The sequence below is a fragment of the Ascaphus truei genome, chromosome 4 (genome assembly GCF_040206685.1).
Source record: "Ascaphus truei isolate aAscTru1 chromosome 4, aAscTru1.hap1, whole genome shotgun sequence".
NCBI lineage: Eukaryota > Metazoa > Chordata > Amphibia > Anura > Ascaphidae > Ascaphus > Ascaphus truei.
In genome coordinates, this window is record NC_134486.1 from 6,762,029 (window position 1) to 6,787,670 (window position 25,642).

General features: G+C 43.4%; 1 long non-coding RNA gene across 1 annotated transcript; it reads right to left on the reverse strand.

Annotated features, from left to right (window-relative positions):
• Positions 1-13,405: 13,405 nt before the first annotated feature.
• On the reverse strand, positions 13,406-24,275 carry LOC142492548 (uncharacterized). The gene is made up of 3 exons (XR_012800840.1): positions 24,109-24,275; positions 21,486-21,626; positions 13,406-13,801 (listed from the first exon to the last, which is right to left on the reverse strand). It is a non-coding gene; the product is annotated as an uncharacterized LOC142492548 (long non-coding RNA).
• Between the last annotated feature and the right edge of the window lie 1,367 nt (positions 24,276-25,642).

Genomic DNA, 25,642 nt, shown 5'->3' on the forward strand with positions numbered 1-25,642 from the left:
TCTCAGCCTGTGGGGTCATTGCTTGGGGATTGGTATCCGTTCTGCGCATATTATTCTGTCTGTAGATGCAGCTGCATTTAATAAAGACAATTTGTAATCACTCAGATCTGTCTCCTGCTGGAATTTGTTACCTCAGACCTGTGGAGGATTTTAATGCAGAATAAAGAAGTAAATAATAATGGTCTAAAATATAAATATTACAATATTACACCCAGTACAGTAGGTACAATGCTATGCCACGTATGGCTGTTTCTCACACGTGTATCAGCTCGTGCTTTGGGGAGCGTCAGTAGCTTAGTTAACTTTGAAGCAGCAGAGCCCAGTTCCAATCCCAGTGTCAGCTTCTTGTGAGCTTGGGTGAAACGCATCAGGGGCATTTATTTAATAGGGGCGTAAGACACCTATAATATCATATCCATTCACTCAAATGAGCTGTAAGGTATGTTCCAGAGACATAAGGTGTCTTTATAGAAGAGCATGGATAGGGCACTAAATTTAGGTCTTCTCACAAAATCAGAATTTTAGTTTTTCTATATTCCAGCACCTATTATCCCCATCCCATATCATTCACCTAAAGTTCACAAGTCACTCACTAACCCACCAAAGCACCCTATCATTCCACGGATTAATTCTATTTTTTCAACAACTTGTTTTAAAATGTTCCTTCTCACCTATTTATTACACACCGCTTCTGTTCTTCAATAACTAAATACGATCACTTGGGATTCTAACGATAGATTAGCCACTATAGATATCCAATCACTTTACATCAGTATACTCCACTCTTGAGGCTTTAAAGCAATTATTAAAATGTATCTTTACATGGCACACAAGCAATCACACAACAATTTCTTTATCACTCCTTTTAATTTATACTCACAATAATATATGTGAGGTTGAGGAAGCTAAAATACTTTTGCAATTGGAGAAGGCATCAAAACTGGGTCATGTTTGCATAATGGGGGATTTTAATTATCCAGACATAGACTGGGGCAATGAGATTAGCATTACAACAAAAGGAAACAGGTTTTCGGGGGTGTTTAATGACAATTGTATGACTCAAATTATTGAGGAACCAACCAGGAGAGGGGCTGTACTGGATTTGGTAATTTCAAACAATGTTAAAGTAATAACAAATATTCAAGTACTGGAACATTTGGGTAACAGTGATCAAAACATGGTCTCATTTGAAATAAATGATCAAAAAACAGATTACTTGGGTTCAACAAAGACCTTAAACTTTAGAAAGGCAGATTATAATAAACTGAGGTATTATCTAGTAGTAATACAGTACAATGGGATGATGTTTTTGCAGGGTAAAATGTAGAAGATAAATGGGCAGTCTTTAAAACATTGTTAGAAAAGCACACTTATCAGTCTATACCCTTGGATAATAAATTTAAAAGAAATAAGTCAAAACCAATGTGGCTAAATAAACAGGTAGGGGAGGAAATAGACAAGAAGAGGAAGGCGTTTAGATTCTTTAAATCAGAAGGGACGGAGACATCGTATCAGAATTATAAGGAATGTAATACAAATTGCAAAAGGGCAATCAAATTAGCAAAAATGGATAATGAAAAAGGATTGCAATAGAAAGTAAGATCCACCCTAACAAGTTCTTTAAGTACCTTAATAACAAAAAAATGAGAAAGGAAAATATAGGACCCTTTCAGTGTGAGATGGATAGGCAGATTATTGGAGATAAGGAAAAGGCTGAGGTATTAAACAAATTCTTTGCCTCTGTGTTTACCAGGGAAGAATCAAGTTCAATAGTAGTGCCACAGGAGGAATCCACAACCTCCATATTAATGAACAATTGGTTAACTGAGGAAGAAGTTCACAAGCGACTTGAAAAAATTAAAGTAAATAAGGCACCTGGCCCCGATGGCATACATCCAATAGTTCTCAAGGAGTTAAGCTCAGTAATAGCCAAACCATTATATTTAATATTCAAGGACTCAATTTCCACAGGCTCAGAACCACAAGATTGGCGTAAAGCAGATGTGGTGCCTATATTTAAAAAGGGAGCTACAGTATAAATGTGTTGTTCTTATATTCGAAAAGAACGTGTTAGTTACACAATAAACTCCTTTATTTGTGCTTTACAATTTATAATTATAAACTGGGAACATTATGGTAATGCTTTCCCAGCACTGTTGTTTAAGACTTTAATTGATTTCAGCTTTCTGACATAACTTCTTGATATTAACATAATTACTGTATGTAAATCTCTCTCTCTCTTTCTATGTAAATCTCTCTCTCTCTTTCTATGTAAATCTCTCTCTCTTTCTATGTAAATCTCTCTCTCTTTCTATGTAAATCTCTCTCTCTCTTTCTATGTAAATCTCTCTCTCTCTTTCTATGTAAATCTCTCTCTCTCTTTCTATCTAAATCTCTCTCTTTCTATGTAAATCTCTCTCTCTCTTTCTATGTAAATCTCTCTCTCTTTCTATGTAAATCTCTCTCTCTTTCTATGTAAATCTCTCTCTCTCTTTCTATGTAAATCTCTCTCTCTCTTTCTATGTAAATCTCTCTCTCTCTTTCTATGTAAATCTCTCTCTCTCTTTCTATGTAAATCTCTCTCTTTCTATGTAAATCTCTGTCTCTCTTTCTATGTAAATCTCTGTCTCTCTCTTTCTATGTAAATCTCTCTCTCTCTCTTTCTATGTAAATCTCTCTCTCTCTTTCTATGTAAATCTCTCTCTCTCTTTCTATGTAAATCTCTCTCTCTCTCTTTCTATGTAAATCTCTCTCTCTTTCTATGTAAATCTCTCTCTCTTTCTATGTAAATCTCTCTCTCTTTCTATGTAAATCTCTCTGTCTTTCTATGTAAATCTCTGTCTCTCTCTTTCTATGTAAATCTCTCTCTCTCTTTCTATGTAAATCTCTCTCTCTTTCTATGTAAATCTCTCTCTCTTTCTATGTAAATCTCTCTCTCCTTCTATGTAAATCTCTCTCTCTCTCTTTCTATGTAAATCTCTCTCTGTCTCTTTCTATGTAAATCTCTCTCTCTCTTTCTATGTAAATCTCTCTCTCTTTCTATGTAAATCTCTCTCTCTTTCTATGTAAATCTCTCTCTCTCCTTCTATGTAAATCTCTCTCTCTCTCTTTCTATGTAAATCTCTCTCTCTCTTTCTATGTAAATCTCTCTCTCTCTTTCTATGTAAATCTCTCTCTCTTTCTATGTAAATCTCTCTCTCTCTTTCTATGTAAATCTCTCTCTTTCTATGTAAATCTCTCTCTCTCTTTCTATGTAAATCTCTCTCTCTCTTTCTATGTAAATCTCTCTCTCTCTTTCTATGTAAATCTCTGTCTCTCTTTCTATGTAAATCTCTCTCTCTTTCTATGTAAATCTCTGTCTCTCTTTCTATGTAAATCTCTGTCTCTCTCTTTCTATGTAAATCTCTCTCTCTCTCTCTCTTTCTATGTAAATCTCTCTCTCTCTTTCTATGTAAATCTCTCTCTCTCTTTCTATGTAAATCTCTCTCTCTCTTTCTATGTAAATCTCTGTCTCTCTCTTTCTATGTAAATCTCTCTCTCTCTCTTTCTATGTAAATCTCTCTCTCTTTCTATGTAAATCTCTCTCTCTTTCTATGTAAATCTCTCTCTCTTTCTATGTAAATCTCTCTCTCTTTCTATGTAAATCTCTCTCTCCTTCTATGTAAATCTCTCTCTCTTTCTATGTAAATCTCTCTCTTTCTCTTTCTATGTAAATCTCTCTCTCTTTCTATGTAAATCTCTCTCTCTTTCTATGTAAATCTCTCTCTCCTTCTATGTAAATCTCTGTCTCTCTCTTTCTATGTAAATCTCTCTCTCTCTTTCTAATCCAAAAACTGCATTTTTATTCAAGTGGAAATTTGCTTTTTGACAAGGACCCTGTAGGTAAATATTTCCAAACATTGACAATTTATTGTAAAATGTAAAATTCCCATATTTGAAATTTCCGTCATTCTCTGCGTGAGAGGACACAACTAAATCCTGTCATCGAGCATTAATCAAAGGCGTGCGGTCACAGGACAAGCGCGGCGCTGAGCACAGTAAGTCTGGCTGTATCTGTGTGACCCTTAATATTACTATCACTTCCCAACATCACACAGAGGGATTGTGGTTGGTTAAACCACTCCCAGGTTTGTGAATTTCAGACCCACATCTTAATCACTTTCTAACAACAACTTCATATGAGCTCAACTGCTGGTTCTGCCCCCAACACTCTTATATCAGGGACTTTAATCTCTTATTCATGAAGCTCCAAAGTGACTGATTGCCCCGCCATCTATAGAAAAATGCCATTGACTTGAATTACACAGATTGCATGAATTATGATGCATCTGAGCTTCAGGAATAATGTCGCTCGTGTAGAGTTAATAAAAGAATAATAACCGATTAGTGCTAATATGGAGCTTGTTCATTAATGTATGCTTCCTAAGATGAACATTAAAGATACATGTTATGGGAGCTGACCATAACATTATATATTTTAGCAGCCTTATTGCTGCTAAATTATCTAAAACATATGTAACCATGCTTAAAGCAAAGATTTGTCTGATGTTATCACTTTGGAAATGCAATGTAGCCCCCTTTCCCCCAGTGTCAGGGCGACTATGTGTGCTGCTATACCTGTGTGGCAAATAGGAGGTCTGATATTCCGCCACTGGGGAGCCTGGGGTGTATGTATATCTACAAAACAGCGCCTCCACTTGAGAAGGATCCTCACATAGTAGGATAACCCCTCCCAAGACAATATGCCCAGTATTACACACGCAGAGTATGGGGAACAGTATTTACTGGGAGGTAATAAACAATGACATCAATAGGAACAGCAATAGACATATACAGTATGTATAACCAACCCGCGGAATATCCCCACAGTACTTTGGTGCAGGGGCACCAGTGTCCCAGTGTTCAGACCACAATGGCCTTTGCCACCCCCAAGTGTGAGACTGCGCTGCCCACGTGAATGTTGGTGCATTTATACGGATACCTTCCTGGACGCTCCAACCCCCGAGTGTAGCTGAACAACAGTCAATGGGCAGTCTGCTCCAACGACGCGTTCCACCTCCGCGTGGGGAGTTCTCCAGCAGGAGCGTCCCACCATAGACAGTCTCTGAACGTAGGTGGTTTGATCCAAAACCACAAGTTACGCATCACTGCGTGGCGTAGACACCGTGTTTCTGATACTGCACAACACAGGAAAAAGGGTCCCTAACTATGCGCTTCCCTATACAGCTGCAGGTGCCTAATGTGAGTCAGGGGCTAACTGAGGCCTGCGGGGGAAAGCTGGCCTAGTCCCAGGGCTACTGGCACCTGGGACCCTACCTCTCTCTTCTGTACCCTGCTCCCAACTCAACAAGTGACCTAATTGTCCTTTCTGTTATCACTGTTCTAACTGTTATCACTGTTCTAACTGTTATAAATGCAGCAGCCCTATTGGCTGCCTGACAACATGTGGTCTGCAGCCCCTGCAGCTGCTGGGACTTGTAGTTCCCAGTAGATCTATGGGAGTAATGGCCGCCACTGGCTTACAATCTCCCTGCAGCGACCACACAGCCACCCCCCTCACGCAGCCTGGAGGTAATAGGGGGACCTGGCAACACAAATAAAGATTATATGCTGCACACCAAAAGAATTTAACACTACCTACAGTTACCGGTGCTCCTGGCTCAGGGAATACCTGTCAAATGATCCAGAATTAATGTACAGAGGATGATCCAGGGCACAACGGATTTTCAAAGTAGAATTTATTGTCAGTGCTACACAACGTTTCGACCATCAGAGTGGCCTTTATCATGTGACTGGCATGAAAAAGGCCATTTTGATGGTTGAAACGTTGTGTTGTTCTGACAATAAATTCAACTTTGAAAATCCGTTGTGCCTTGGATCTTCCTCTATACATCACTTTGGAAATGACACATGAGCACAAACTCCTTCTTATTGGGGCCTCTGTATTGGGGAGTGTATGTCAGTCAAATTATTCCTTCCACCGTATCCCACCCTGTCCCTACAAATGGGCAATAAGGAGGAATTATTGTTTTAGAATTGGAGGTGAGGGTGAAAGAGGTAGAGAGATAGGGGTGAGAGAGGGAGAGAGGTCAGGGGAAGAGAGGGAGAGAGGTGGGGGTGAGAGAGAGGTGGGTGCAAGAGAGAGAGAGGTAGGCAACGAAAGCACGAGAGGTGGATGCGAGGGAGAGGGGGAGGGAGAGAGATGGCGAGAAAGAGAGAGAGAGAAGTTGGGGTGAGAGAGACATACAGGGGGCTGCAATATATGCAGTTCAACTCGACTAATCTTGGTGAGACGACGACCTACAGCTCTGCAAGGCAATACCCAGTACAAGGGTTCTTGCATCGGAAGTACATACAGTACGGCAATAATCTACAGGCTTCTCTCCCTTTGAGCTGCTATATGGTCGCAGGGTACGGGGACCTCTGGACCTATTCCGTGAGGGATGGGAAGGGGAGACTACCACTACTGATGCTTCTGTGCTTCAGTATGTGATAGATCTCAGAAACCGGCTAGAGATGCTCATGGGGTTGACACAGGACTTGGTATGATCTGAATGCCCGTAGCAGAGAATTCATCCCAGGACAGCAAGTGCTTGTTCTTAAGCCCACTCGGGCTTAATAGCTGCCTTGTCGGTACCATATCCGTAGATGAATGAGTGCAACTATGTTGTACAGGTAGATGCTGAGGCAGGAAGGTATAAGACCTATCATATTAACATGCTCAAGGAGTACATAACAACGAGTGTGGCATCAGTGCTGGCCATTTGCAGCCCACCAATTGGGGATCCGGCGAGCAATGCTCTGCCTGATCTCCTGGGGGAGGCAAGGCAGGGAGATACAGTAGAGCAGGTTGAGATAGGGTCATCGCTGAGTGTCAGGCAGAGAGCAGAAGCCAGGGCTATGCTAGAGAAGTATAGGGCTCTGTTCTCAGATAAGCCGAGTAAGACACGCATTAAAAATCACCCAGTGCTTACTGGGGATCTGAGTTCTCTGCATAAGCACGCTTATAGAGTGTCAGCAGAGATTAAGGGCAGTATAGAGAGGAGGTAGAAGAGATGCTGGCCTTAGGGTTAATTGTACCGTCCCAGAGCCCTTGGGCTTGTTCGGTAGTCCTGGTGCCTAAGAAGGATGGGACCACCCGGTTCTGTGTGGACTACCGGCAGCTCAATGCGGGAACGGTGTCAGATGCCTATCCCATGCCCCGCATGGATGAGTTGTTAGATGAACTCGCGGGGGCAAGGTATCTGACTACCATGGATCTGAGCAAAGGTTATTGGCAGATCCCCTTGACTTGGAGGCTAGGGAAAAGTCGGCCTGTATCACTCCAAGTGGCCTCTATGAATTTCTAGTGATGCCATTTGGGATGAAAAATGCACCGGCTACCTTCCAACGTCTGGTCAATCGTTTGCTGGAGGGTTTGCAAGGGTTTGCATGGGCATACCTGGGCGACATTGCTGTCGTTAGTAATTCGTGGGACTCACACTTAGGGCATGTAGCTGCAGTGCTAGCCAGGATTAGGGAAGCGGGACTCACGTTGAAACCCACCAAGTGCTTAGTGGGGATGGCAGAAGTATTGTACCTAGGGCACAGAGTGGGTGGCAGGCATCTTAAGCCAGAACCAGCTAATGTGGAAGCAATAGTGAAGTGGCCCATTCCCAAAACCAAGAAGCAAGTCATGGCTTTCTTATGCACCGCAGGCTACTACAGAAAGTTTGTCCCTCAGTATAGCGCCATTGCCAAACCCCTGACTGACTTGACCAAGAAGCGACAGTCTGTGTTGGTAGTCTGTTCTCCCGCCTGTGAGTTCTCCTTTCAGGCATTGAAAACTGCACTGGCCAGTGCCCCTATTCTTGCTGCACCAGACTATGCAAAAAATTATTGGTGCAGACTGATGCCTCGGATTATGGTATTGATGCTGTACTCAGCCAAGTTGGGGAGGAGGGCAGTGAACACCCAGTGGTGTATCTGAGCCACAAGCTGCTGCCCAGAGAGACGGCTTATGCAACATTGAAAAAGAATGTCTGGCCATAGTATGGGCTTTAAAGAAGTTACAGCCCTATCTGTATGGCAGACCTTTTACAGAAATCACAGACCACAATCCCTTGAGTTGGTTACAGAGGGTGTCGGGGGAAAATGCTAAACTCTTGCGCTGGAGTCTTGCCTTACAGGAATTTGACTTTGCCATCAAGCACAAGAAGAGAAGCGAGCATGGCAATGTTGATGGCCTTTGCCGCCAGGACAGCCCTCAGGACATACTAACTTCAAGAGCTGGCAGGCCATCCCAACCACCGGACGAGGTGGTCAGGGCAGTCCCTGCACTTTGAGTGGGGGAGGTGTGGCAATGAGGGGGTTAATCAGGCCTAAATTAAGGTATTATACCCGGCTGATTAACCCCAACTCACATTGGGACTGAAGGAGTTAAATGTTTTTGCACTGCACTGCTGTAATTGCCCTGTCCCAGCCTTCTTAGCCCCTATTTGCAGGCTATTCCTTGCCTGTTGCAATGGAAGTGAATGCAATGACTGCTATATTCTTTTGAGACACAAGATGGAGTAGTGAGCACCGAATCCTGCGCTGATTGAAGAAGAGTGGCTGCGGTTTAAAGGGCTGTTTGAAGTATGGGTATCCATTTCAATGTATTCAACCCTGTAACCACAAGTCAATTGAACAAGTGGCTTGCGGTTAGACTTGAAGTGCTTTTACCGATACCATGTATCCGTACCTTTTTAGCCTGCCGATCTTGAAAGTCAATGGCCGTGAAAAGTGGGTCAATTGATGTGGGAACTGGGTGAACTTGAGTCCCGCAAGAAAGCTTTTCAATTTAGCAGGCTAACTCGCGAATGGAGGCACCCAGCACCCTGATTTTTGGTGTGCAAGTATAAATAAGTAAAACACATACACCTAGAACATGAGTTTTTAATAAAGTGTATAAAACTGTGAATTTAAATGTACAGGCAGGAACAGTTTTTCTGTGAGCCCGGGAAAAATCCTTTGGCATGTAAACAAGCTAAGGGTGAATGAGTTGAGCGTATTTTCTTCTCTACACTTCAAAGAGGTCCCGCTAAGCCGGAGACCCTCACTCTAGCGAAGTGACAGGGATGAAAAGCCTCAGAGCACCAAAGTGTAAACATGGCCAAAATCTTGATAAGTGCCAGATCCCGGGTCATTGACACCTTGGGACCAGACCCCAGACTAAGGGGCGCCAACAAAATGTTGTATCCCAGGTATGCTACGTTGTACGGATGTGAAGCTGACACATGCGCTTTGCAAACCGGAAAGCCTGTTTTCCCGGTTTTGCAAACTGCGGGCAAAACAAAGAAATGTTCCCACGGCGGGGATTGGGTGTATATGTTAAGGATAGACTAGATTCCCCTATAACTGTGCCCACCGGACTATCCCCAGTGGGATTCGATTATCTTTACCTGATTCATGATGTAACCTTGTGTAGCCAGGTCCCCTTTGGCTCCCCGGTTCACCATTGAGAAGGCAGAGAGGCAGGAAGGCCCTCTAGAGGTCACGCAGGCGCAGTTAAGCATAGCGGCGGCCATTACATCTTCGCACAGGCGCAGTAAAGATAGCGCACGCAGTCCCAATGCCAAAGAGGTCCTGAGTGGACAAGCAGAGGATCAGGCCTCTTGTGAACCTGCAGGTATACGCACCACAACTGGTAACACATAGGTTCCCCCTCACATTCACTCTATCTGAGATTGGGGTATGGGGAGTACCCGTTACATCCGCTTTACGCAGGAGTTCGTTCAAGCACAGCGGTAGCGGTTCCCGTACGCATGGGGTTAATACCATCGAAACCAATAATTTACCCAAACTTCAGAATTCATTAGCTCTGGGGACTCCCGAACAAATTCCTACGAACTTTAACAAAATTCTTTGATTTGGCAAAGTTATTAGATTAGCAACTTGCGATCTAGCCAACGGGACCTTTAAACAGAGACTGCATTTCTTGCGCTTTCTCGCGAAGGACAATTTATTTCATTTCCACATCCCAGTCAGTGTTGTATTAAGTGTATTCTGAAGTTGTCGTGTGTTTTTCAAGCAAGGAAATAAATCACAATTTATTTTGCTCCTTGTTGTGTTCAATCGAAAATCCCAAAAATATAAGTGTGTTGATAAAGTTCCGGTCCACCATGACATTCGCACCTTTCTATACAGTACCTCCAGGAACCGGAGCGGTCAGGGCCAGCAGAGTAAGTGGAGGAACACCGATCAGTACCCGCTCTCTCCAGCAGCAGCAGTAGCCCACAGACACTGTGTGTCTTTGCCTCCGGCTGTCACAGTTCCTGGGAAGGAGCTCCGCACGCCAGTATGCGGCACCACACGATGACGTAATCCGCGTCACAGCCAGTATTCATTTCATTATTGTTCTACATGGTATATATTTTTATTATAGGTCTTTTATGACCATATAATCACAGTTTATATCACACACAATTATTGATGCACTTGGACATTTTTTCTATGTCTTCTCTGCGAGGGAAGAACTCAGCCAGCTAACCAAATGGTTGGGAAAAGAATCTGCAGAGCATGCGAAGAGGCTCACAAGAAGCCACACCCACTTAACAAGTGTTGTGGGTTAAGGATTAAGTCTATAGAGGAACACAAGTACTTACCCAGAGAGTTTGGAGTGTGCTTCAGGTGCTGCGCTTCCATAACTCATCTAGTCAAAGACAGTAAAGAAGCCATCAAATGTGCAGTGCGCAACAGTGAGAAGCTCAAACACACTGGGGTGTCAGGGTGGATGAATAAAAAGACACACTCACACAGGCTTGTGAGAGTGATGACAGTTAGGGCAACTGTTTGCAGCATGTGGTCCGCTGTGGATGGTGACTTAATCTGTGGTCTGGGTGTCTTGCAGTAGAACACAGGAGACGGACACACACACAGAAATCCAAAATGAATGGAAGGGTGGAAATTGTGGCTACACTTTGGAGCGTAAATGTGAAATAAAATAGATTCACACGGGCTTGTGTGAGTGGAGGTGATGAGGGCAGGGGTTAACACTGAGATCCGCAGTAATGGCTGTGTCTGCAGTCACGCAGTTTGAACTCAATGTGGTAATCAGGCAATCAGGAAGATAAAAGAAAATGATTTTATTAAACAATGAATTAGAAGCTCAAAAACTTACATAAATAATGCAGTCTCCATGGCTGGAGCCAGTTCTGGTGGCAGTGAGTCCCCTTATCCACGTCCGGGTGCGGGGCTGTTTCCCAGAGGCTGGAAGCAGCTACAGGAGTAGTGATAGAACAGAAGGGCTCCATGCTATGCCTCGAACGACGCGTTTCAGAAAGTAAATTTCCTTCGTCAGGCTCAGTTTGGCATGATCTATCCTTCATAAATCCATGCTAACTATTACTAATAATTTTGTTTTCCATTAGGTTTTCCTGAATATTATCCTGTATTAAACCTTCAAGTAGTTTCCCCACTATTGAAGTCAGGTTTACAGGTCTGTAATTCCCTGGTTGTGATCTAGCTCCCTTTTAAATATAGGCAACACATCTGCTTTACGCCAATCTTGTGGTATTAAGCCTGTGGAAATGGAGTCCTTGAATATTAAATATAAGGGTTTGGCTATTACTGAGCTTAACTCCTTGAGAACTCTTGGATGTATGCCATCGGGGCCAGGTGCCTTATTTACTTGAATTTTTTCAAGTTGCTTTGAACTTCTTCCTCAGTTAACCAATGGTTCATTAATATGGAGGTTGTGGCTTCCACCTGCGGCACTACTATTGAACTTGATTCTCCCCCTGTAAACACAGAGGCAAAGAATTTGTTTAATACCTCTGCTTTTTCCTTATCTCCAATAATCTGCCTACCCATCTCACACTGAAAGGGTCCTATATTTTCTTTTCTCATTTTTTTGTTATTAAGGTACTTAAAGAACTTTTTAGGGTTGACCTTACTTCTATTGCAATCCTTTTTTCATTATCCATTTTTGCTCATTTGATTGCCCTTTTGCAATTTTTGTTACATTCCTTATAATTCTGATACGATGTCTCCGTCCCTTCTGACTTAAAGAATCTAAACGCCTTCCTCTTCTTGTCTATTTCCTCCCCTACCTGTTTATTTAGCCACATTGGTTTTGACTGATTTCTTTAATACTTATTATCCAAGGGTATACACTGATAGGTGTGCTTTTCTAACAATGTTTTAAAGACTGCCCATTTATCTTCTACATTTTCCCTGCAAAAACATAATCCCAATGTATTACTTGTAGATTAGACCTCAGTTTATTATAATCTGTTTTTCTAAAGTTTAAGGTCTTTGTTGAACCCAAGTAATCTGTTTTTTGATCATTTATTTCAAATGAGACCATGTTTTGATCACTGTTACCCAAATGTTCCAGGACTTGAATATTTGTTATTACTTTAACATTGTTTGAAATTACCAAATCCAGTACAGCCCCTCTCCTGGTTGGTTCCTCAATAATTTGAGTCATACAATTGTCATTAAACACCCCCGAAAACCTGTTTCCTTTTGTTGTAATGCTAATCTCATTGCCCCAGTCTATGTCTGGATAATTAAAATCCCCCATTATGCAAACATGACCCAGTTTTGATGCCTTCTCCAATTGCAAAAGTATTTTAGCTTCCTCAACCTCACATATATTATTGTGAGTATAAATTAAAAGGAGTGATAAAGAAATTGTTGTGTGATTGCTTGTGTGCCATGTAAAGATACATTTTAATAATTGCTTTAAAGCCTCAAGAGTGGAGTATACTGATGTAAAGTGATTGGATATCTATAGTGGCTAATCTATCGTTAGAATCCCAAGTGATCGTATTTAGTTATTGAAGAACAGAAGCGGTGTGTAATAAATAGGTGAGAAGGAACATTTTAAAACAAGTTGTTGAAAAAATAGAATTAATCCGTGGAATGATAGGGTGCTTTGGTGGGTTAGTGAGTGACTTGTGAACTTTAGGTGAATGATATGGGATGGGGATAATAGGTGCTGGAATATAGAAAAACTAAAATTCTGATTTTGTGATAGGACGTAAATTTAGTGCCCTATCCATGCTCTTCTATTAAGACACCTTCCGTCTCTGGAACATACCTTACAGCTCATTTAAGTGTATTCATTATGATATTATAGGTGTCTTACGCCCCTATTAAATAAATGCCCCTGATGCGTTTCGCCCAAGCTCACAAGAAGCTGACACTGGGATTGGAACTGGGCTCTGCTGCTTCAAAGTTAACTAAGCTACTGACGCTCCCCAAAGCACGAGCTGATACACGTGTGAGAAACAGCCTTACGTGGCATAGTATTGTGATGCCAACATACTGGGTGTAATATTGTAATATTTATATTTTAGGCCATTATTATTTACTTCTTTATTCTGCATTAAAAATCCTCCACAGGTCTGAGGGGACAAATTCCAGCAGGAGACAGGTCTGAGTGATTACAAAGTGTCTTTATTAAATGCAGCTGCATCTACAGACAGAGTAATATGCGCAGAATAGATACCAATCCCCAAGCAATGACCCCACAGGCTGAGAAACAAACCAAAATAATATCCAGGAAGTAATGTAACACAAGGATACTCCCATTTCCTGCACGAGGGGCCTGCAATGCGCTGCGTTACACTGTGTCACAGGCCTCTCTGACAGGGAAAGGGGGTTACTTGTATTCCCTGCTGGGGTTTCCCACCGCCGCTATCAGATCCCATCAGGGACTCCGACCTTCAGAGGCTTCCGCTAATTACGTCACTTCCATGGGAACGGGCTGCGTTGTGTAGGATGTTCCTCACTTCTCGCTGGCGGCGGCTTCATCAGCTTCCTTTATTCTAACCTAAAAAGGTAGAAAATACTATGTTATTTTGTGTAATGAAATTCCGGCTTAACTTGCGATGCTGATAACACAGAATCGAGCCCCGACACCACTTACAAGAGCTCAGGGACTCTCCCCCATATTGGAGAACTTTCCATTATAATATGCGCATTGTGTAACGCTTCCCTAACTTCTCTACCTGTAAAATAAACAATTTTGTGCACGATGAGCAAGTATCACAGCAAAGACCTTTCCACATACTGTATTGCCACATACTGTATTGCCACATACTGTATTGCCACATACTGTATTGCCACATACTGTATTGGCTCAAAATGATACAAGATTAAAAAAAATAATGTTATTTGCACTGAAACTGCCCTGATAAACCTCATTTTTAAAACACCATTTGGCTGTAACATTTGCACATTTTATTCATATACATTTTTTTCACACTCTGTGTATACAAAGATATATCACATTGGGGTCTATATATTATACCCACGAGAAGTGTGCGTGACTGTATCACAGGGTGTAATAAACAGCTTGGAGCTTGTGCCCCAGCTCTCCCCTATATAACACAAGTCATTAGCCAGCGGATCTCACACTATGTAATACCTGGAAGTGCCTCAGCTCTCCCCTATATAACACAAGTCATTAGACAGTGGGGCTCACACTATGTAAGACCTGGAAGTGCCTCAGCTCTCCCCTATATAACACAAGTCATTAGCCAGCGGGGCTCACACTATGTAAGTCCTGGAAGTGCCTCAGCTCTCCCCTATATAACACAAGTCATTAGCCAGTGGGGCTCACACTATGTAAGACCTGGAAGTGCCTTAGCTCTCCCCTATATAACACAAGACATTAGCCAGCGGAGATCACACTATGTAAGACCTGGAAGTGCCTCAGCTATCCCCTATATAACACAAGTCATTAGCCAGTGGGGCTCACACTATGTAAGACCTGGAAGTGCCTCAGCTCTCCCCTATATAACACAAGACATTAGCCAGCGGATCTCACACTATGTAAGACCTGGAAGTGCCTCAGCTCTCCCCTATATAACACAAGTCATTAGCCAGTGGGGCTCACACTATGTAAGACCTGGAAGTGCCTCAGCTATCCCCTATATAACACAAGACATTAGCCAGCGGATCTCACACTATGTAAGACCTGGAAGTGCCTCAGCTATCCCCTAAATAACACAAGACATTAGCCAGCGGGGCTAACTCTATGTAAGACCTGGAAGTGTCTCAGCTCTCCCCTATATAACACAAGACATTAGCCAGCGGGGCTCACACTATGTAAGATCTGGAAGTGCCTCAGCTCTCCCCTATATAACACAAGACATTAGCAAGCGGAGCTCACACTATGTAAGACCTGAAAGTGCCTCAGCTCTCCCCTATATAACACAAGACATTAGCCAGCGGGGCTCACACTATGTAAGACCTGGAAGTGTCTCAGCTATCCCCTATATAACACAAGACATTAGCCAGCGGATCTCACACTATGTAAGACCTGGAAGTGCCTCAGCTATCCCCTAAATAACACAAGACATTAGCCAGCGGGGCTAACACTATGTAAGACCTGGAAGTGTCTCAGCTCTCCCCTATATAACACAAGACATTAGCCAGCGGGGCTCACACTATGTAAGATCTGGAAGTGCCTCAGCTCTCCCCTATATAACACAAGACATTAGCCAGCGGAGCTCACACTATGTAAGACCTGGAAGTGCCTCAGCTCTCCCCTATATAACACAAGACATTAGCCAGCGGGGCTCACACTATGTAAGACCTGGAATTGCCTCAGCTCTCCCCTATATAACACAAGACATTAGCCAGCGGATCTCACACTATGTAAGACCTGGAAGTGCCTCAGCTCTCCCCTATATAAAATAAGTAATTAGCCAGCGGAGATCACACTATGTAAGACCTTGAAGTGCCTCAGATTTCCCCTATATAACACAAGTCATTAGCCAGCGGGGCTCATACTACTGTATATAAGACCTGGAATTGCCTCAGCTCTCCCCTATATAACACAAGACATTAGCCAGCGGGGCTCACACTATGTAAGACCTGGAAGTGCCTCAGCTCTCCCATATATAACACAAGTCATTAGCCAGCGGGCTCACACTATGTAAGACCTGGAAGTGTCTCAGTCTCCCCTATATAACACAAGTCATTAGCCAGCGGAGCTCACACTATGTAAGACCTGGAAGTGCCTCAGCTCTCCCCTATATAACACAAGTCATTAGCCAGCGGAGCTCACACTATGTAAGGCCAGGAAGTGCCTCAGCTCTCCCCTATATAACACAAGTCATTAGCCAGCGGGGCTCACACTATGTAAGACCTGGAAGTGTCTCAGCGTTCCCCTATATAACACAAGTCATTAGCCAGTGGAGCTCACACTATATAAGACCTGGAAGTGCCTCAGCTCTCCCCTATATAACAATAGTTTATTTGGGACTTTTATGGTACAGTAGGTCAGTTAGTGGGCCAGTGAGTCGGGCTATGGGTTTGGATGTTGATTCAAGTTATCCCTTTACTGAAATCAATATGGTGTAAGCGTCTCTGTTCTTGGGCTGCGGCCGGGATGAAGCGAGGCGGGCGCGCGCGCTTGTACTTAGTGCGATCAAAGTGGTAACTCTGAATGTGCTTGTCCAGGGTGCGGGTGCCCGTGAGCTTTCTGCTTGCAGAGACAGTCACATTTTATTTTGCTGCTCACTTATGCGTCACGTTAGTGGTTTGTCCATGAGGGTGAACCAGCTCTGTGATGTCATGACCATGCCCCCACATGCGCGCAACTAGATGGCCAGGAATCGCATGGCCAAGCAGACCGCATGATGTCACTGCGTTCAAGTGCCAGCACACTCTCGCAGCCTGGCCACAGCCTTACACTCCACGCTGGCAGATATATGGCAAACAGCTGATCGGACGGCTCCTGGAGTTTCAGCACACCTGGCTTCCTCCTCGCCTTCTCGTTACCAGCAGGTGACGTCAGCAGTGTCTGAAGCGTCTGTGCGCTCTGATGCAGATAGTATAATACAATAGCTCCGTATAGCCCACAGCTCCCAAATACAATCACTGGATAATGTTCATCAGGTCTGTTTAGGCAACTCGGCAGGTACCAACTCAACCCTATGCGTTTCGTTTCAAAATAAACTTCCTCAGGGGTGATGTCACATGATACTACCTCTCTAACTATCTAGGTGTGGAGGTGCATTGATAAGCTGATTCCTGTCTGAGACTCTGCCAATCATGCAGAGTCTCTGCTATCAATCATGACATCAAAACCCATGGAACATACAGAAAGAGACCTTAATATAACGAAATGCATGAATATGAAAAGGATAAATCTATCGGATTCATAAAACAATTCACATTTATTACGTATAAAATAAAATTGCAAATTGAAAATAAACAGATATACAGGAAAGATAGATGTGAGTATATCACTGAGTGGATAGAAGAAAATGCTAATATATCACTAATAAAGAGAGAAATGTAGCAATTTAAACAATGTCATTTGAACTGGAGAAGCGGGTGCAGGGGAATGAGTTGGGATGTATATTGGAAATCAATTGATAAGAAATGCACTTAGGTCAATGTCAACATAGAGTCCACTGGGAATGAATGTATCTGGTTTCTAATCTAGAGATGTCACTAACCGAGTCCCCTCCTCTCCAGCTCAACCTAAGCTTTTTAATCCCCGTAAATTTCATTCCTGAAGGATTCTGCTGATGACATTCTTTGAAATGCTTTGACAAATTGTGCTGAAGGAGACCTTTTATTACATTAGTGATATGCTCTGCCAGTCTAATTGTAAATTTCCTAGTCGGACGCCCTATGTACTTTTTATTGCAGGGACGTTGGATGAGATAAATGACATTGGTTGAATCGCAGATAATGAATTGACCTATAGTATATTGTATTTCTGTTTGATTTGAGGAGTATCCCCTGACCTGTTTGGATTCATGAGTGTTTAATGAATACATTTTCAATTTTAAACATTTGTAGAAAACTTTTGGTTCCCCAGAGGAATGATGGACAATGATGCCCATTTTTTTCAGCACTTCACTATACAGTATTTGCTTCTTTTTTCCATTTTCAGGATTTCCCATTTCCATGCTGTTCTACTGGGGACTCCCTTCCACATATTGCTAACTCTATATGTGATTAGTTAGCTAGTTTATTTTAGCCTACTATTTTACTCCTATGTAGTAAGAAATTGAAAAAGTCCATGGAAATGTTTTTAATAGGTGTAGGTTTTTCTCAGTGAGACACAGGGATTTAGAAGGGAATATGTAGGGGTTATTTAGGTCGGATGGGATGCACTTGTCAGAGGATGGGCGTCATATATTTTATTTGGGTTTGGCAGAAGGTTTGGAAATAGCAGTGAGGTGTTTGTGGGGTTAGTCAAGGCTAGTTTAAGGTTTTAATAGCCTTAACTTTGGCGGTATGTGCCGGAGGTACAGGAGCTGAAGTAAGCAAAAACATCAAGCAGGCTCAGGATTTCTGGGACCCACGGGTGGTGAGAAGACAGAGGACCTTTTAAATTGCAACTTGTTATCTTTGTAGTAATTTTAGGGGAAGGGTGTATAGAGTCTCCACTGGTCAACTGAAATCATTATTTCTCACTGGAAAATAATTGGCTAGTGGCAATGTTTGTCAATTCCAGAAACACTCACCAGTAACAATAAATTCAACAGAAGCAGATTTTTTTTGTATAATTTTCCAACTATTTTCAAGCAATAGTGAATTGAGTTACTGTAGCTGCGGTGTCCGATATTCCAAACTCACAGGCATTAATGCACAATATATCTAAACCAGTTTGTAACATAGAATGTCTTGCTTCTCTATTTAAACATATGAAGCTAGCATATAGAGTCCAGTTTATATCCACGTCCTGTTCTAGAATTACATGGTGGAGATACTAAACCTTTGAAATTCCAAGGAGTAGATCATATCCTCCCTATTATAAGGAGGGGGAACTTGGACAGAGCTGTGTTACATATAGAATCCAAATGGATTTACTCTTTGGACACATTTTTCCCTAAAAGGATTAAATGAAGGTTTTGTATATACACCGTTAATATAAGACATTATGCAATAAAATTAATTATTCAGGAAAATATGGTCAGTAGTAAGGAACAGATCGGATATCAGTGCATTCAAAAATCTTTTTGGTATTTATAAAATGAAAACAGTATAAATGTGCTTGCATTATTTCCAGGGGCCCTCCTCTTCTTAGAAATCAAGGATTTAGATTTAATAAAATCAGTCAATAAAGCATCACTCCGATATACACTGTGATTGCAAGGGTTAAAAGACTGCACACTAACACGTCCAATTTTTTGGACTAAGCACTGAACCTTTTCTATAAAGACTAATTTTTCAGAAATTAATCATGCTGGCAATTAATATTTTAATGAATTTACAACCAGAAGTTATGTACATACTGTAACTGCGTAGACAATACAAATAATCTCAGACGTGCTGAATATGTTTTTGATTTTACTAAGGAACTCATCTGTGATGAACCATCTGATTTTATTGACTATTTTTCCAAGTTAGAAAAATGTTTCTTGCAGGATATCCACTTATGGTGGAATATCACAAATCTTGAGAACTACCAGAAAGTCAAGTGGATCCCCAGATGATTACAGATCAAAAAGTCCCCCACTTTTGGGTTCCAGACCAAAGATTTTGAAGAGAACTGGAAGACTATGCTTGACGACTGCTCTACGAAGCTCATGCAGTTACGGTAATTGCTCAGTTCAAAATTAGAACGTGAATTTTGGAAGAGGAAATTAAAATCCTACAACCCAAACTTTATGTATTTGAGACCACGGAGAACTCTTCAAAAACCAATGAAAGAACCAATCTATGGAGAAGAATGTTATATAAGCAGGCAAAATTTGAGAGACAAGCTCAATTCTGTACGAAATCAAATTTATCTCGGCTACAAATGTCAATAGAGGAAACTACAGGACACCAATAAGGAATCAACCTTCTAACATAGATTATTCTTGTCAGTATACCCCAAGTAAATCAATACTGAAAGACAGATATGGAGATAACTCAAGCTTCAACTTGGATGTATCTGATACAGAGAATCGCACATATTCGTTATCATTCAACAAATCGGATGAGAAACAGCGATACAGAGAATTTGGAGCATGCCCTCGGGAACGTTATTCCAGGAGGGAGGACGAGTACAATCCACAAATATTGACCCTTTCAGACTCTAAAGGCTCAAAAAATGGATGAAGACCTGAAGATCTAGGAGGAGGTTTGGGGCAAGGCGGAGCAAGCAAACACAAAAAGGACTTCTGAATGTCACGAATTATAACATTATTAACATATCGTGCATTGAGCTAACAGAGACGCTCTCTTCTTAGTATGGGTTTCAGCTTTGCCCCATAGATACATTTTCAGCTCTTTGAGACAATTATTGATTTACAAAAGTTTACTAGAAAGTTATCCCTTAAGAAGTATTATCTTTATTGTTTGTATGCATTCATACCCATCTACACCATGTCCCAAAGATCCACAAAATGCTCATACCGATGTAGCCACATGGTTGGTAACGCTGCCCTTACGAAATCCGCCACGGGCATGTTTCTAATGCCGTGCGCTCACAGAGTCCCAGTAAGGAGACTAATGACCTAAAAGGATTAACACAGTGGGGGTCCCTTCTTCTGAATGGGACTCCCGCTGTGTGAACACAACCGGCTGCGTCATTGTCACAGGAGACAAGGTTTATTAACACCTTTTATAACGGATTATATGATTGAGCAAAACAAGGAGGTAAAATAAATTGTCATTTATTCCAGGAAAAAACATGCACACAATGGATCACAATATGCAATAGAAAACACACTTATTGGGGATCTGGCTAATGAACTAAACTTTACTAGTCCAAATGACTACAAAATGAAGTCTGTACAAGTCCTTTCCAATGACCGAGAGGTACTCACAAAAGTCCTGGAATTCAAAACGGGATGTAATTCCAGCCGCGACCGCTACGTTCTGTTTTCATAACTTGGCCCTTGAAAAGCGGGACTTAGAAAATTTCTTGCCTGGAAATCTTTGAAGCCGGCTCGCGTCTATTTCTTTCAGAGCATCTTTGAAATTGCCGCTGATGGTTTGGCGCTTAGAATCTGCTGCCCTGATTGGCTGCAAGGTTTCTTATAGGTTTTGGAGTCACATTCACAAACTACTACATCCAATCAGCATGTAGGAATTTCTCTGCCAGCCTATCACCAATTTACCTGTATCCTGAAGCTGGGGGGGGGGCACACTGATTTCAATTATGCTAAGGGGCATGCGCCAACCTGGTACCCCTGCCTCTTAGCATATTGAGCCCCCCACTGTTCCAGGCTCCGCATAGTCTGGGGCTGGGCAAATAATGGCCGGATAGCCCTTTGTGCTATCAGGATAGGGGTATTGAGTGTAACTATCCTAACACCTTGCCATCCCTGAGGCTTTCAAGTCTGGGACCAGAGGAGACTCAGTGGAACCAAGCCTGGTGACCATCTGGCCTTTTGGAACCCAGGACTTGGAAATCCCACAGTTTATATACAGGTTGCAAGCATATATACTTATATTATTAGTGACTCCTAATGTGTAATGAAATAAATATAGTGTACTACAGAGTAAGTATCCCACGTCACACACCAACCAAGAAGATTATGTTGCTACGTTACCTGGCAAAGGGTCCACGCATTTAATTCCACAGAGATTACAGCACTTCTGATTGCCAGGACAGTCACTGTCACACTCACACGTGGGCTCTGGTAAATGCTGCACACAAGCCATATTCATAGGGGGGCATTTCCCCAGATTCACTGCAAAAGAGAGACCAAGCAGAGTGATACCATCAATGTATAATCTGCATGTCTGTGACTGTGAGGAGGTAACAGGCTCAATAATAAAGGTTAAACCCACTTGGTTACCACTGAGCCGTGTTTTAAGGTCCTAGAGTGTCAGCTCTTGAATCTGGCTGTCATGTCTTCCTGCTGTGTTACTCAACTCCCTCCCATATCTCCCTGCATGTTACTCACCTCCCTCCCATATCTCCTTGCTGTTTTACTCACCTCCCTCCCATATCTCCCTGCCGTTTTACTTACCTCCCTCCCATATCTCCGTGCATGTTACTCACCTCCCTCCCATATCTCCCTGCAGTGTTACTCACCACCCTCCCATATCTCCCTGCCATGTTACTCACCTCCCTCCCATATCTCCCTGCCATGTTACTCCCCTCCCATATCTCCCTGCCATGTTACTCACCTCCACCCCATATATCCCTGCCGTGTTATTCCCTCCGCCCCATATCTCCCTGCCATGTCACTCACCTCCCCCCCATATCTCCCTGCCATGTTACCCACCTCCCTCCCATATCTCCCTGCCATGTTACTCACCCCCCTCCCATATCTTCCTGTCGTGTTACTCACCTCCCTCCCATGTTTCCCTGCCGTGTTACTCACCTCCCTCCCATATCTCCCTGCCTTGTTACTCACCTCCCTCCCATATCTCCCTGCCATGTTTCTCACCTTCCTCCCATATCTCCCTTTCATGTTACTCACCTACCTCCCATATCTCCCTGCATGTTACTCACCTCCCTCACTTATCTCCCTGCATGTTACTCACCTCCCTCCCATATCTCCTTGCCATGTCACTCACCTCCCTCCCATATCTCCCTGCCGTGTTACTCACCTCCCTCCCATATCTCCCTGCCATGTTAATCACCTCCCTACCATTTCTCCCTGATGTGTTACTCACCTCCCTCACATATCTCCCTGCCATGTTACTCACCTCCCTCCCATATCTCCCTGCCATGTCACCCACCTCCCCCCATATCTCCCTGCCATGTCACCCACCTCCCCCCATATCTCCCTGCCGTTTTACTCACCTCCCTCCTATATCTCCCTGCCGTGTTACTCACCTCCCTCCTATATCTCCCTGCCGTGTTACTCACCTCCCTCCCATATCTCCCTGCCGTGTTTCTCACCTCCCTCCCATATCTCCCTGCGTGTTACTCACCTCCCTCCCATATCTCCCTGCCATGTTACTCACCTCCCTCCCATATGTCCCTGCCGTTTTACTCACCTCCCTCCCATATCTCCCTGATGTGTTACTTTCCTCCCTCCCATATCTCCCTGCCATGTTACTCACCTCCCTCCCATATCTCCCTGCCGTGTTACTCGCCTCCCTCCCATATCTCTCTGCCGTGTTACCCACCTCCCTCCCATATCTACCTGCCGTGTTACTCGCCTCCCTCCCATATCTCTCTGCCGTGTTACTCACCTCCCTCCCATATCTCCCTGCTGTGTTACTCACCTCCCTCCCATATCTCCCTGCCGTGTTACTCACCTCCCTCCCATATCTCCCTGCTGTGTTACTCACCTCCCTCCCATATCTCTCTGCCGTGTTACTCACCTCCCTCCCATATCTCCCTGCCGTGTTACTCACCTCCCTCCCATATATCCCTGCCATGTTACTTACCTCCCTCCCATATCTCCCTGCCATGTTACTCACCTCCCTCCCATATCTCCCTGCCATGTTACTCCCCTCCCTCCCATATCTTCGTGCCGTGTTACTCACCTCCTTCCCATATCTCCCTGCTGTTTTACTCACCTCCCTCCCATATCTCCCTGATATGTTACGTTCCTCCCTCCCATATCTCCCTGCCGTGTTACTCGCCTCCCTCCCATATCTCTCTGCCATGTTACTCACCTCCCTCCCATATCTCCCTGCCATGTTACACACCTCCCACCCATATCTCCCTGCCGTGTTACTCGCTTCCCTCCCATATCTCCCTGCCGTGTTATTCACCTCCCTCCCATATCTCCCTGCCATGTTACTTACCTCCCTCCCATATCTCCCTGCCATGTTACACACCTCCCACCCATATCTCCCTGCCGTGTTACTCGCTTCCCACCCATATCTCCCTGCCGTGTTACTCACCTCCCTCCCATATCTCCCTGCTGAGTTACTCACCTCCCTCCCATATCTCACTGTCGTGTTAATCGCCTCCCTCCCATATCTCCCTGCTGTGTTAATCGCCTCCCTCCCATATCTCCCTGCCGTGTTACACACCTCCCACCCATATCTCCCTGCCGTGTTACTCACCTCCCTGCCATATCTCCCTGCTGTGTTACACACCTCCCACCCATATCTTCCTGCCATGTTACACACCTCCCACCCATATCTCCCTGCCATGTTACTCACCTCCCTCCCATATCTTCCTGCCATGTTACTCGCCTCCCTCCCATATCTCCCTGCCGTGTTATTCACATCCCTCCCTTTTCTCCCATCCGAGTTACTCACCTGGTCCATCTGCTGCCCAGGTTGCCACAGAGCACAGAACGAGCCCCAGAATGAGGGAGCCAGCGGTTGGAGTCATGTTGGTCTCTGGAGCTGGTGTTTGGTCCTCAGTGCTGTCACACACTGGGTTTTTTTACCCTGTGAAAAGGCACAGTCACAGGACAAGGGAGAGGGAAGGGAGGGGACAGGACAGGACAGGACAGGACAAGGAAAAGGGAAGTTATGGACACAGAGGGAACAGACCTGGGGCTGTTTAATGCAATATGTCACAATAAGCATCTTACAGCACATTATTAAGACGACCTGAGCATCATTATTAAATGTGTTTACTCCATTGCTGTCAGGAACCTGAGGACTACTGAGAAATGTATATTAAACCCATCAGAACCAAGACCAAAAGAGCCGCCCTAAGTAATGAATTAACCCTTGCATAATAACCGGTTGGTGTAGTTATGGCTCATTGGTGCACTAAGACACCCACAGGTGGGAAGTTTACCTTGTTGATGGTGATAAACAAACAGCTCAACTCACACGTGATCTTATGTGCACCCCCAATGTGTGTCCACATCACCTATATATTGGGAACATTCAGTTAGTTTATGGAGGGCTTGTAAGAATGGGGTGATGGGGTGTGTTAGCAGTTCTGGGTTCTGAATTTGAAGATTGGATATAATGCTGTCTGTATAATTCATTATGTTAAAAGCACAGTGCACTAAACGTGCACTACACATGTTTGTGTAATACTATACACTTTATATTATACATACAATATACATGTCTGTGTGACACTTGAAACCACTTGTGATAGATATTACAGTATACAGATGCAGTCAAATTCATCTCCACTCTTCCCCGTTCTTGAGCGGGTGAACTGCAGACAAAGTGTGGAGGGATCACAGTGAAGAGCAAAGCAGGGGTCAGTTTCCCATCAGGATTAATACAGAGGGGGTCCCTGCTTCTGAATGGGACCCGGCTGTGTTAATCCTACTGTGCTGCACCAGTGTGGGAGAGCTGTGCAGAGAGGGAGAGAGCTTACAGAATCAGCCCCTCTCTCTGCGCATATCTCTAGCAGGCTATAGCAATGTTTTAATTAAATTTTAATTACATACTGTACAGATGCAGCAGCTGTTATTCGAACATATCACTGAGCCGTATTCGTGTGCTCTGCTGTATTCCACGCGGTATTCATGCCGCCTTCATGCCACCAGGCACACCTCTGTTTACCCCGGTTGATCTGTTTTAATTTTATGGATTCTGATTTCTTTGGGTGCAATTCTTCATTTATCCGCCAGGTGGCAGAAATTAAATAGTCAATCTGCAGGTGTTTAAAAACCAGATAAAAACCAAATGTACCACAGTGGTCCATTGTGAATCGACCTTGGTCCTTGAAGATGCTGAAGACATTATCAAATGTAGGCGTTTCATAATAAAAACTTATAAAACACAATGCTCTGTGCTTTTTTCTACATTCCTACAGTATCCATGCACAATTGCTGACGGCTGACTGGATTGGACACCATGTGTACACCGTTCACAT